Source organism: Dermacentor albipictus, chromosome 10, assembly GCF_038994185.2.
Source record: "Dermacentor albipictus isolate Rhodes 1998 colony chromosome 10, USDA_Dalb.pri_finalv2, whole genome shotgun sequence".
NCBI classification, from domain to species: Eukaryota; Metazoa; Arthropoda; class Arachnida; order Ixodida; family Ixodidae; genus Dermacentor; species Dermacentor albipictus.
In genome coordinates, this window is record NC_091830.1 from 29,402,746 (window position 1) to 29,417,314 (window position 14,569).

The 14,569-nt window shown below is 44.8% G+C and overlaps 1 protein-coding gene across 2 annotated transcripts in view; it reads left to right on the plus strand.

Moving 5' to 3' along the window:
* The first annotated feature begins 11,838 nt into the window (after positions 1–11,838).
* Positions 11,839–14,569, plus strand: part of LOC139050778 (neprilysin-1-like) — a 71,494-nt gene continuing 68,763 nt past the window's right edge. For both annotated transcript variants that reach the window (XM_070527525.1, XM_070527526.1), the window contains exons 1-2: positions 11,839–11,998; positions 12,586–12,779. The gene's annotated coding sequence lies outside the window, so the exon portion shown is untranslated. The remainder of the gene's footprint in view (positions 11,999–12,585; positions 12,780–14,569) is intronic.

Consider the following 14,569-nt stretch of genomic DNA (forward strand, 5'->3'; position numbering starts at 1 on the left):
CTCGCCCTGGCATCAGGTGCCCTCAGGAGCTATGTACGAAATGTGGCGACATTGGTGGCCACGACGCACCTCTGTAAACCGTTTGTTGCCGTTGTTGTTGTTGAGCCATTAAAGAAGTGACCCATACCCAGCAGGAAAATGAACCACGCAGAGCTGAGAACCTAAATCTGTTTATCGAGCGACAGACTTTTAAAAAGCCAAGAGAAGCAAAACTGAAATGATTCGCGATAAAAAAAAGTAACAAACAAATTCCAAAGAGTAACAAAAATTGACGTGAAGCGAGGCTTTTGTAAACCCAGTAATATAATACTATATAACCTATTTCAAGGAGCGCAACTGTGTTTGTGTTCATCCTATGCAATGTCTAACCCCATAGAGTGTTTATGTATGTGCAACACATATACAACACGAAGGTACTAAATTTTATGCCATGGGATTTTAAATTCTGCACTGCACTATTGTTCTGTACTATACTGTTGTTGTGGTGTCACAGTTGCCTATACCCAATAGGGCTAGGATTACCTATGAATTGCAACAAACCCACTGGTACATGCCCAATTGCCCAAGAGCCGGGTAGCATAAATTTAAGATATTTAGAACAATCACAGATACCGCTGAATATCTTGCACTGTTTCCTTAAACTATCTGTGTAATTTAGCGTTACCTATCAGCCAATATTGTATAGGTTTTATTCCGTGACATACTGGTTGATTAAGTAGAACAATTAAGGGACGCTCACTGGCACAATTTTGTCAGTTAAAATGTAACGCTGTTTAGCCGGTTTGCTGTAGTAAGGGTGCTATAACGTAAAGCTACTCCAAACTTTTCTATTCCAATTCTGCAATCTCCTCCACGATCGGTTGAAAGATGTTCAGGCCACCCCCACTTCCCTGGCTGTCACACGACGTCATGAAAACCGCGATAGCTCCCCATCTGATATGATGTGTACACACTGATTATGCTTGAATAGACCGAACGAAAGAAAAATAATTATTTCTGTTTGGGCGCTTTTCCCCATTAGCTATCTGCTATTGACCAAACGTCTTCGGGCTGCGCCCACTTCACCTATCTGTCACGCAATGTCACAAAACCTCGAAAACACCGTGTCAAAATGAGGAGTTCGCGTTAAAGATGCATTAATATGACTAACAAAACTGATTTTTTTTTTCTGAATAGCGAGAGACTGCCCCGTTCCGAAAGGAAAGGAAGATGGCTGCCCACCAATCGCCCAGGCACTGCCTAGCCGCACCTGCCGAAAATCATGGAATAAATTGCGTATAATAACCTTTTCACGTGGCAGTATAACGTTATCGAGCCCTTTCGGCCCGTATACGACATCCCTCTGCCAACTCCTCTTTGCTGAGGATCCGTTTTAGCGCCATTCTCAACCTTCCGTTGCATGTCATTGCAATTTTCGACCAGCTACCGCAAGCTAAGTAAGGGGAAGCCGAACAATCGCAGACACCGGCACTACCCTCCTCATCTGGTTATCTATATTCACTGCGCTGGCTCGGCCCCATCAAAACCCTCTCCACTTGAGCGTGCTCCACGCCTTTTGCCAGCCAATTAGATTTTTAAAAACGCTAAATGTAGGCAATTTTATTCGTTTGAAAGCAAACAAAAGTGACGTCCTCTAATCGAAGCGAGCGTTTGATTGGGCAACGCTGCGGGTCACTGCTCGATGCTTGCGTCGGCGGTTACGTAAATTTAACATCAGGAGATTGGAATAAAAGCAGATTAGAATAGCTTTACGTTATATAGGGCCCGAGGGCCCGCGTGCATATCAGGCGAGAAACCGACGACCGATAACAGCCTACCGAGGACGCAACGTCCGTCCACTCTAAGTTAGGCAAACAAAGTCTCGGCTTTGAAAGACAGATATTGCCTGTTTACGCATAGCTCCCCGCTCTCGGCACCTTACAATAAACTACAACGCGCTATACGTGCTTTGTCATCAGAGCAGTAGCATACTGAATTTTTATTCTGCCGCTCATTGCAGTCTTCTAGCCTCCTTTCAAGCTGACCTATGGGACGCAGTGTGTGCGGAACTGCAATGTATGGAATAGCCACATAACTTATGTAAAATCTCCATGCATACGAAAGTAACTCTGTCGTGTTTCAGCGGGCCATCTTCTAGAATTACGCGTGGCTCCTACAGCAGATCTTTTTCCCTTCAATCATATCATTTTTCGTCATCGAATATTGGTAGCGAGGTTTCTGGAAGGAAAATATAATATTCCAGATGTATGCGTTCCGCAGCGACTCCTCGGTTATGGCGTCCTCCTGCCACTCGGGAAGAGGACGCGAGTTCGATCCACTCCTTCGGTGGCCGCCTTTCAAAAACGCTTCTGTTGGGTGCACGAAAGTTTTGCATTTAGATCCACATGCACGTTCTAAATCCCCACGCGTGGTTAAACTAAACCAGACTTCTCCCCCATAGCGTCCCTATCAGTTTACATTGCAGCTTCGCGAGCGAATACACTCCTCAATTTTTTATTACCATAGCAACTGACACTCTGGCTGCACTGGCGGCGTCGTTGACGTCATGTGTCGTCCAGTTTCAGCCCACTTCTAGCGGCAAAAGAGAACGCAGCCCGCCCGGCCCCCTCTCCCCTCCCCCCACATACTGGCATTCCGCATAAACCACACACACCTTTCATGTGTACTGGCCGGTGAACGCAAGAACACCAAAAAAAAGAAAGACAATAAGCAGCGTGAACAATGCTTCACGAGATCCTAGCCACGGTATATCTTATAGTAAAACCATGGGTGCGACAAAAATGAATAAATTAGCCCGTCTCTCATCTTGTCTCGTGGGGAGGCTCAAGGCTACCTACCGGATGCATTCCGACATGTACATACGTCATAGTACCCATAACTCCTCCCCCACCACACCGTAGCGTACACCACGCAATAAATACTTGTCAACGTCGTTGCACTGGCTTTGCTCAGGAACGTGTAAAATATACTCAGACGTTTCGCCACCTGTGCGGGTGGCAAATCCGTACACAAATGGCCCAATAGAGCGAATACGTCCAATTTATCTACCAAGCAGCCGCAAACATCAAGCATGGGGCCACAGTCATAATTGCAGGCCGACCGATCACGAAGGATAAACCATGATTGGACAAAGGTTGTAAGCCCCCATCACTGCTCCCGGATTATTGGACCGTTTGTGTGCTTACGATGCCAGTCACATAGGTGACAAGACGTCTGCTTGCTTGCTTGCTTATTTATTTATTTACTTATATTTATTTTATTTGGTCATACTGTTAACCCTCCAGTGAGGGTCGTTACAGGGAGGGAAGAAGAACATATACATTTCATAAGCACTTCAATGAGCAATCATGAATCAGAATTCAAAATTTGTACACCATTTCTCAAAAACATATCGACACCCAGCTCAAATTGTTGTACGTTCACACTCTCCACAACATCACTTGGCAGTTTGTTCCATAGTTCAATTACATCAGGAAAAGGAATACCGATATACATCCGTACGTGTGTTAATAGGTTGTAGTACCCTGCTGTGGTTTTTTCTTGAACCGTGTTTTATAGGCACTTTCACATAATGTTCTTTATTTATTTTTAATGCCCCTTGCATTATCTGGAAAAAAAGGTTGAGTCGATGTTTTTTTTCTTCTCATTTCCAGCGTTTCTAATTCACACTGCTGTATCATCTCTGTAACCGAGTCAGTGCGGCGATACTTGGAGCATATAAAGCGTGCTGCAATCCGCTGAATCCTTTCCACCTTCTTTTTTAAGTATTTTTGGTGAGGGCTCCACACAGCACTCGCATACTCCAGAACTGGTCTTATAAACGTTTTGTAGGCGACCAATTTAATTTCTTTAGTCGCATCTGGAAGCTTTCTCCTAAGGAAGCAGAGCTTTTGGTAAGCCTTCGAACAGATATTCTCAATGCGAATACGCCAGTCTAGATTATGCGTCACTGTCACCCCTAAATATCGGAAACTCTGTACCTCGACCAAGGCATTTTCTCCTATATTATATTCAAATTTGATAAAGTTCTGTTTTTTACTTACGTGAGTGTATGTAGATTTTTTAAAATTAATTACCATGCCCCAACTTTGGCACCACGAGTTTATATTGCAAGCAGCTGTTTAGTTTAATCTGATCTTCCGCGCAGGTTACACGCGTGTAAATTAAGCAATCATCGGCAAATAGTTTAATTTTTACAGGCGGATCAACATTAGAAGGAATATCATTAATATACAATAAAAACAATAGCGGACCTAAAACAGACCCCTGCGGCACTCCAGACACAACTTGACACTTCCCTGATTCACTTTTCCCGATTCTGACCCTTTGATAACGGTTTGTTAAATATGCCTGAATCCACAATACTATATTTTCACTAATTCCTAGGCTTCTCAATTTGGAAAGCAGTTTATGATGTGCAACTTTATCAAATACCTTCTTAAAGTCTATACATACAACATCTATCTGTTGGCATTCATCTATAGCTTTACTAAGGTCATGTACAGTTTCGATTAACTGTGTCACTGTCGAAAGGCCAGATCGGAAACCGTGCTGAACTGGGCATAATAAATCGTTTTGTTCTAAGAAATACAGAATATGTCTAGCTATTGCATGCTCTAGGACTTTACAGCACACAGAAGTGAGCGAGACTGGTCTATAGTTGTTTGCACATAGCCTATTGCCACCTTTAAATATCGGAATGACAGTGGCATCGCGCCAGTCCTGAGGCACTGAATGATCCCGCAAAGATTTTTTGAATAAAAGCTGCAAATAATACGACATCCATTCAGCGTACCGTTGAAGAAATGCCGTCGGTATTTCATCTGGGCCACACGATATTTTAGTGTCCAACGTAAGCAAATGTTGAAACACGCCCTCCCTTGTAATGCGTAGGTCTTCCATTGGGTATTGTATTGCGCAGACTAAAGGATCATCGCCCGTATCACATCTATCCTTGGTGAAAACTGATTGGAAGAACTGATCAAGTACGTTTGCAATATCTTTTTTTATGCGAAGCATATTACGAGGGCTCAACCCAGCTCCTCAGGCGCGGCGGTGTCGCCTTGAATACCACGTGACACCGTGACGTCACGACAGAGGAGAAGTGGCTTTGGCTCAACTCTTGCAAGATGGGCTGGGTGGGAATCGAACCAGGGTCTCCGGAGTGTGAGACGGAGACGCTACCACTGAGCCACGAGTACGATGCTTCAAAGCGGTACAAAAGCGCCTCTAGTGAATGCGGTGTTGCCTTAGGCTCAGGCGTGCGTCGCTTGCTCAGGCGCACATTTCGTTGACGCGCCGAACGCTGCGTTGCTCGACGCTCACCGCGTCCAATGCGGGGCGTCCAAGGCGAAGCAGAGTAACGCATGAGTTGTTTCTTCGTCTAGCCGAACCAAATATAGCCAAGCAACAGCAGTTCACCAAGCTAAACAGTGGTTCAACAACTAAAATAAAGGCTAGTATGCTTCGCATCCTGGGCTTAACCTTACCTAAGCCACAGCCATTTTTTTTTCTTTCACGACTACGTCGCCATCCGCTATCTCTTCTATTTCATCCTTTCTATCTGTGAAATACCGCCAAAACTTTTGTGGCGAGCATTTAAGGAACTTTGCTAGCGTTTTATTGAAGAATGTTTTCTTAGACTCCACCAATGCAGATTTCAGCATTTGTTTGGTTGCTGAAAGTTCTGTTGCCCTGCTTTTTTTCTTCCTTAATCTTTTTATCTTACGCTTAAGATGTATGATGTTCCTAGTAATCCATGGATTTCTTTGCTTTGATTTCTTTATACGTGTAGGGACAAAATGATCTATGCAGTATTTGATTGTGCCTTTAAGTCGGTCCCATTGTTCTTCTACATTTTCGCGGTTTGATGCTATTTCAAATTCATTAAACTTTTCTTCCAAAACGTCTAGGATAGACGTGTCATTCGCATGGCCATAATCCTTAACACGCATCACGACATATGCTTGCTTACAGATTCTTGTGTGCAACGGTACATTCAAGCAAACCATCTTATGATCCGACAAACCATTCTCAACTGATACAGTATAGTCAGGTATTCTACTGGATATGAAAACCACGTCCAACAATGACTGGGACTTTGGTGTAACTCTTGTGAAGTCTTTAACTATTTGCTTAAGGTTATGTGAAAACGTGATCTGGATCATTTTATTGGCGCTCCTTATTTCTACATTACCCGTTGATAGACTTTCCCAGTTAATATGCGGCAAATTAAAGTCACCAGCCATTATTAGTCTTGTGTTTTCATTTACATGGGAGCCAAGAAATTCATTCAAGCCATCCAAAAATTCTGGCGGAGTGGCTGGTGGTCTGTACACAGTCCCTAATATATACCACATGTCTGCACAGCGTATCTTGCACCAAGCCATTTCAGGGAGATTGCAATCAAGAGCGACTGTGTTTATAAAACTTTTCACAACAATAGCCACGCCAGCACCCCTGGAATCCCTGTCGCATCTAAATACCTTGTAGTCAGGAGGAAAAATACTACTGTCACTAATTGCACTATGTAGCCATGTCTCAGTCAACATCAATACATCAGGATTCTGAGAAATTAGTAGATACTCTAAAACAGTTACTTTATTTGCTATGCTGCGGGCGTTGACAAGTACAATGTTGAGCTTTCTTTCTTTCTTTCTTTCTTTCTTTCTTTCTTTCTTTCTTTCTTTCTTTCTTTCTTTCTTTCTTTCTTTCTTTCTTTCTTTCTTTCTTTCTTTTTAATATCGTTCAATAAAAGCAGTGCAACGACGTTGACAACTATGAGTTCGCCTCGCGTTCGGCACATATTTTTTCTCGAGTAGAGCTGACCAATAATTGTTCCATCAGCAAAATATGTCCGGAGATTCACCGGAGAGCAATCGCCTGACTTGAAAACCATCGTCCAGTAGTTTCTCCTCAGTTACTTTCTCAAAGTTTGGTCTCCGTTTTTTCTCTGTAGTGCCCATTCAGCCCCACTGCATGCACTACGACTGCAAGGAGAAAATATGCGGGTGGCCTAGTGCTCTTTATGCATGGCTGCCTGCAAGAGTTCCAGATTCGACTCGGCGACAGATACACAGGAGGTTTCAGTACAGTTTGCATGTGGACCCCATGATCGGCTGGATGGTCAACGTGCGCATGCTCTTCCACTCCTTCTCGATGTGCAGAAGCATTTCGTGGATAGCAATCACGACGTTCTCGGCCAGCTTATCGACGCTCATCTTTACGTGGCCCACAGAGGCACTTAACTTCAGGCCCTGCACGTGGCGTCACAAAAGCAAAGGCAATGTCATGGACTACCCTGCAGAAGAAAATACGCGTAATATTGAAGTACAACCAAATGCTTCAATGTCAAGCCAGTTTTAGTCGAAATCAGTACATTTCGGAACCCCTAAATTCACTTGAATAATTTGATGAACTGGGTGACTGTGGATTGTTTATACCGCTGGCTGCAATCTAGTTTGACCTAATTTGAGATTCCTCTTTGTTATAATTTTTTGCTAATGCTGCTCTGGTTCAACTCAGGTCTTGCATTCTTGCTTTGTCAATTCTTTTTCTTATTTACGCGCTCCTGCAGTACGGCTAAATAGGGCTGAAGTATCTTTAAGTTCATAAGTAGACACTGATTGTAGTCCTCGCAAAATATTTCTGAACAATACGCTGTCACATGGAGATAACCATGAAGTAAGTGACGCAACGTGACTACGCCAGAGACATGGAGAGTCGATGGTCAAAACATCCCAATACCTCTTTCGAAACAGTTTATTTAGCAGGCACCTACGCGAAGGCATGTTGCAAACACTTACAGTACAAAGTGCCACCTTGTGATGCCCTTCTCGGAAACCCCTCATACGAGAACTTATATCTGTACGCGCGTGTGTGTGACTGCGAGTGTGTGCGTGTGTGTGTTTGCGTCACTATGTGCGTGTGTGCAGTGCCTCCGTTTATGTTGTGTACCTCTTTCTTTTTCTTTTTGTTTTTCTTTTCTGTTAGGAAACGGGAATTTGACTTACCCCTGTCATCTACAGCCTAGCTCTGTTTTTGAGCTCGCCGACCCTGAGAAGTACCGGTCCCTGGCAAAAAATAATGCGTCATGTTCAATTGAGCTTCAATAGACATTCCATGGAAGGCAACATAAAGTCAATGTAAACACAACATTATGTCAATGATTGTTTTCCTAAGTGCGGGAATGGTCGGCTCCACCAGCAGGATGCACTTCCGTTTCTTATAGAAATTGAGTCGCAGGATTACTCTTCGCAACGCGACCTTGCACACCAGGAAGGCGTCGTACTTCACCGCTGCAGAGAAAATGTAAGGTTGTGCAGTGTTCACTGACGGAACCTCCCACCGACTGACCTATAAGAAACTGAAGTACATCCTGCTGGTGGAGCCGACTGTTCCGGCCCTTATAAAAACAATCACTGAGATAATGCTGGGTTGACACTGACTTTATGCTGCCTTCTAAGGAATGTATGTTTTAGCTTAATTGAACATGACGCATTATTTTTGTCATGGACCGATAATTCTCAGTCTGCGAGCTCAGAAACAGAGCTAGGCCGTAGATGACGAGGGCAAGTCAAATTCTCATTTCCTAGCGCTACGAAACTGTTATGCCAGTTGTTACGTACAAGATACCAAGCTGGGACTGTATAATACTTTAGAGTGACCATTCGTAAGTTTGATGCCTAACTGTCAATAATAACCGCAATTTAAAAAGATTAATGCAGAGAAAGCAAGAGTAGCATCAGAAGCATGACGAAGTAAATGTGCATGCGTAGACATTTGAATCGGCCAGCATAATAGCTCACCTTAAGTTATCGGCACCGAAAGCATTAAAACTATTATACTGTGCTTTGAGGAAGACCGTTTTTGTAGCTAGGTATCTTATTTATTCTTTGCTCTCTTCTTTTTCTTTCCTTTAACATGCACATTAGATTAGTCACAATAGTTCGATTAGGTACCTGAGAGTACTGAGTGGCAAATAACGCCATTGTACCTTCAGCACACGGCACATTCACTTGCCATTTACAAAAAGTATTATAAAGGCACTGTTGTGTTTCTGTTGACTTCCTGTTACTTTCAATACAATGTCTGTTGAGATTTCATTGAATATAGTGCACCATTTCTGTAAGGGTGCTCGGTGTCTCTCGTTTCCTCAACTTTAGTTCAGTGTCACTTCCCGTAAAGTGCGGGGGCAGATATCAAAATGTCCTGGTTTTGTTGCAGCCTCCTAGCATTTCATTCACTTTAATCCCAAAGAGACCACTCTCATATCGTCAAGCTCCGAAGTACCATCGCTCATCAAGGCCAACAACCCGCACTCGTGATCCAGTTTGCGTCCCACCTTCCTCTTCCTAGATGATGTCTTCACACCCGATAAGCGCGCAGAGTATTTGTCGAGAGCTTCGTCTCGACGACCGATAGGATGCGTCGCCAGGCCTGCTCGCTCGGGTTCAGTGATGTGCGTGGTTTTTCTAAGCGCAGGACAGTAAACAACTGTCTATTCCTTTTAAAGCAGTACTGACACGATGGCATTCATTTTTTTCATAAGACGATCCTGGACTTCGAGATCCTAAGTACTTTGTTACAATAGCTTTTCTACACACTCAGGAAACTTACGCCCTCGAAAGTGGATTATATGTCGAAACACCCTATTTTGCACCCTTACTTTCACCGAGAATTACCAAAGTGGGTATACTCATTAGAAGACTCTTAGTGAACGCTTTCATTAATTTCGGGGTGCTAATACGGTGTTTTGCGTGAAACGTATACCTTGCAGAATTTAAGGGCGCTTGGTACTTCCAACGCATCGACGATTCAAGTGCTTTTCTCAGTGAACCATCTCTTCAACAGCTTGAACACGACATGAATGACTACTTTATTAAACTGCGATATGCCTTGATCTGTATGAAGTTGAAAATGAATTACAGTAAAACTAAATACATGATATTTGCACTTATAAATGAGCCCCGCAACTTCACCGCAACTGTTAAGTTTCAAGGCGAAAAATGGGGACAGGTAAAAAGCCGAAATTTCTTAGGGGTTTGGGTCAGTTAGGGTTTGGCGTGCGATAAGCAAATAAAAAAGGTCGTAAGAGAACTGAGTAAAACTGGAGGGTTTATGTTCAAAATTAGCTTCCTCCTACCTAGCTGTTGAAAACTGAAATATTTTACACGCTTACGGATAACGCATTGTTTTCTGGTGTGGGTCACAATCCCGCAATATAATTTTACAGAAAGGTATTAGTTGTGCAGAAGAGTATGCTAAGAGCACTTCAACAATACCGTGGGCTCATCGGAGACTTTACCAATCTTTAAAAAATATTCTACGCTGAAGGCTAACCAAGCGCACCCTTCACACTTATGCAATGGATAAAACGAAATGCGCCGGAGTGTCTCCTAACCACACCAGAGCATACGCACTATTCAACAGGTCAGAAAAACAGAAGAAAGCCAAAACTAACGCGAAACTTCGGTAAACAGGGCGTAGAGTATCGAATGCCATGATTGCTAAATCACGTCAACAAACTCCGTGATAGCAGTCTTGTTCGAACAACTGATGCATTCAAATCTGCTTTGACAGAACATGATATCGAGTTTGTGTAGTTGGTCTTTTCTTTTCTCGTGTCATTGTTGTAGTTATTCATGTTTTATTTGACAGCGAGGCTGTATAGCTCTACCTCCCTATGAGTCTGTCGTGGCCGTAGGCAAAACCTCGGGAGGCACGTACCACGTGCACTGCTTGGTTCTTTGCAGCACCAGTAGATGGCGCTCGCCTCGGCGTGTCCCTAACACCCCTGCAACATCGTAAAGTAGGGACGCGCATTGAAGAATGCCGCCTCCTGATCGCGCGCCCTTGCCGACGCCACGTCGCTATTGGCCTACGGCCATCACGTGGGCCCTCAAGCTGGATTCGTTTGTTTACAGTAGCTCTCCACCGCCATTTATGCTTGAAAAGCGTCAACCGACTGGCCAGCTGCGCATGCTTGCGCCGTTGCTCTTTCCCGTTGTGTTGATTTGCGAACGCCCTGAACTCAGGAAGATGCCGTGCGACGTCGCTGCACGGCATTTTTCATCGCAATTACCTGCTGTGCCTTCGGATGCCAAGATGATCTCCGAAAACAGAGTTACGGGGCGCGTTCTTCACCGAACGACAGCATCGTGGGTCTTTGAGACGTACGTGCTAATTCACGCGAGCTTTAAAGTATGTGAATCTTAAGATGCGGTGTTTGCTCGTTCGTTTAGTCGTCCGCTTGATCGTTCGTTCAACTGTTACATCATACGGCCACTACGTCTCTCGTGTGGTCGCTATGCTTTGTCTGAGACTTAGTGAAGAGCTGTTACTTCGCACTCGCTTCCCGAACCAATGATAAAAAATACTTATTTAATTTTCCATTTACGCAGGGTACCTGAGCACCTACTCGATGATCACCCGGGCGTATTTCTGTCGACTTTGAGGCACGAGAAACGTAATAGCGCCAGCGCCCATCTCGGGTCCTCTGCGCGTGCTTAGAAGATTGGCAAGCACCCACGTAGGCGGCACTCTAGATTGTAATACCAACGGGTGGACAATGGGGCTAGTTTGTTTCACTGGTAGCCAAAGGAAAAACTAACAACTTTTGCATATGTAGGTGTAACTTTTCAGCCTACACAGTAATAAATTAAACTAATGCAATTATGTTAGAAATATAATGTGTTTTCGGCTATTGTATTTTAGGCGTCCTATATTCTTATTTAGTCGCCTCAATTTCTGTGCCATACGGTGGCGCTGTCTCTCTTCTCGTTTCGGCTGACATTTTGTTCGTCTGCTCTTGCAGCTTTCTACGCACGTTGCACGTTTTTCGTATGCAGGTACACATTTTCTTTCTGTGCCGCGAACGTTCCGGCAGTGTTGTAAAAACTGACGAAAGGGCGCAAGGCGTGTGCTGCGCGGCTGTGTGGTTCGGCAACTCGGACAGGAACACAGGAGCGAATCTTTTTCGATTTCCAGTTGACGAAAGGTAAGCACACTTCTCTGCAATCGTTATGAAAAAACAAGCGCTGTCCATATCAAGACAGAAGTATGAAGAAACGAAGCATCTTCCGCGGTTGCTTTCTAGTGATTTTTTTTGCGTGGCGCATTTTCTGCGCTGTTGTGAAAAACTGAAGCTGCAAGTTTATGGTTGCTCATGAGGGAGCCGACTGATGCTAGCTGACGCGGAGACGGAAATTTCGCTCCCGTGTATGTGAGCAGTTGCTCTTCATTACTTGCACGAGTAGAAAGCTTGTCATTTATATTTCCAAAGGTATTTGAAGGCTTTCTGCACAAACCGGTTAAGCTGGCGAGCATTCCGGTGACAAGTTCTTTGTTGTGATATTAACAATTTCGATGTTCATGAACGCGGCTGAAGCAAAAAGAAAAAAAAAGTTACGTAGCAGTCACCATTGGCGTTTCGAATTACAAGAAGTTCGAGTTACTTGCGTGACGACCGAGGTGCGCTTCTCCTTTTTAACCTGTGCCCAGAATGACAAAAGTTTTTGGTTGCTTCTTCGTACTCTCAACATTGGTTTCGCTTTTAGGTGTTCTTTAACCGAGGCAATTTTCCAGGCGTGACATGTGGCGAAATAAGGCTCAATGAAAGGTCCTGGCAAGGTTGACACGGGGGCAGATGTAGTACAGCGGCTACCCCCTCTGCTCGGACCACTTCACAAAAAGGGACTACGCCGATCTGGCCGAAACAAGACGGTTGTGGTCTGTCGTGCAGGCTGTGGAAGTGGAAGAGTGACCCCTGCTCGACGAAGGTAAGGAAAACAAAGTGCTTGCGAATCTGCGCTTCTGTGATTCATGATTTTAGCACGGAAACAAATCGACCGGGCTCGGCGCAAGTGCCAGGAGCACGGCAAGCGCCGTCTTTTCCTCGTCGTCTGATGCGGCGCCAGGTTCCATGTTCCGTTGCGCAGCAAAAATTTGTTCAGCGTGCGCCAAGAAACCGCGTGCTTGCCAGTTTATCGTGATCGCTTGTTCATCCGCGGTGCGTGATGTTCCCGATTGTTGGCCAAACTAAAGCCGAACAGTTAGCGAATTCACGTTCGTAAAAAAACTGGCTGTGGCTTAGCTAAGGTTAAGCCCAGGATGCGAAGCATACTAGCCCTTATTTTAACGCGACAGCGTTAAGGAGCTCGTGTCGCAGAAAAGCCGGTGTCGTCGGCGTCGGCTCAGGCGTGCGGCGCTTGCTCAGGCGCACATTTCGTTGTCGCGCCGAACGCTGCGTTGCTCGACGCTCACCGCGTCCGATGCGGGGCGCGTAGTCGCTGCGCCGTAGCAAAGCCACCTAGAAACAGTCTCTGTAGCACGCCGCAAGCTTCGCTTCTTATTCCAACGAGCAGCTCTGTCTCCAGGAGGCATCTCACCTCGTGAGTGTCTAGCAGAGGCAAGCGCAGCCGCTTATATACCGCCGCGACGCCGCGAGCGACGGCGCGAGTTGGAGCCCCGTTTCTCCTCTGTCGTGACGTCACGGTGTCACGTGGTATTGAAGGCGACACCACCGCGCCTGAGGAGCTGGGTTGAGCTCTCGAGCGACGGCGCGAGTTGGAGCCCCGTTTCTCCTCTGTCGTGACGTCACGGTGTCACGTGGTATTGCAGGCGACACCGCCGCGCCTGAGGAGCTGGGTTGAGCTCTAGTAATATGCTTCGCATAAAAGACTCACGCGCTTGGCGCGAAAGTTGCGGTTTCCTGCTATACACACTAAAAGAGTTTTTTATTGCAACGCACTCTATGAAGCCAACTTTATGAATGTGCTAAGAACAATTCTTAGCGAGAACGCACTTTTCATTCGTTGACTGCATTGGAGCCAATGTGAGCAGGAGCCGTACAGGTAAGCAGTATTGAAAAGCCTCCTCTGTTTGCTCTGCGTACTTCTTAAGTGTAATCTGCATATCTAATTAGCATCGCAGGAGAACTTAACGTCCACATTTCTTTAAGAACCTCTTTGAGATTGCGTCATGCCCTTTAAGGTAACGCTTCCGAAAATCAAAGCAAAAATTTGTCCGAATCCAACCCACATGTTGGAACCTATGGGAAACGAAGCTTCAGTAGGGTGCTCAGTTATTCCGTTCAATTCACTTCACTTCTTATACCAGAAACAGGAGCATGAAATAACGCCCATGTGGCCTGACAGGCTCTCGCTCCAGTTCCCGTTCGATATTCAGATGTATTTTCTTTGACACAAATATGTTTACGTGCACTGCGGACATCCTGACATACTTTCTTCATGCAAGTTGCACCAAAAAAATATAATTCCCATGAATTATGGATCTGTTAAATTTGAAAGGCAACACAAAACGGTACATGTACATAAATCACTTTTTTTCTGCAAGGGTTACAACACGGTGAGCATATACCGGGTGCCCCAGTTAATTGGACCAAGATATTTAAAAAACAAGAGCTCTAGAGAAATACTACCGACGGCATAGTAGCCATAGTCGTGTGTACTTACAGCCAATATTTTTTCATCACGAACAAATAATTAATTGCTTTTAATTATGAAACTATTTAGTTATTGCTTCAATCGGAAACATACCAATTACACAG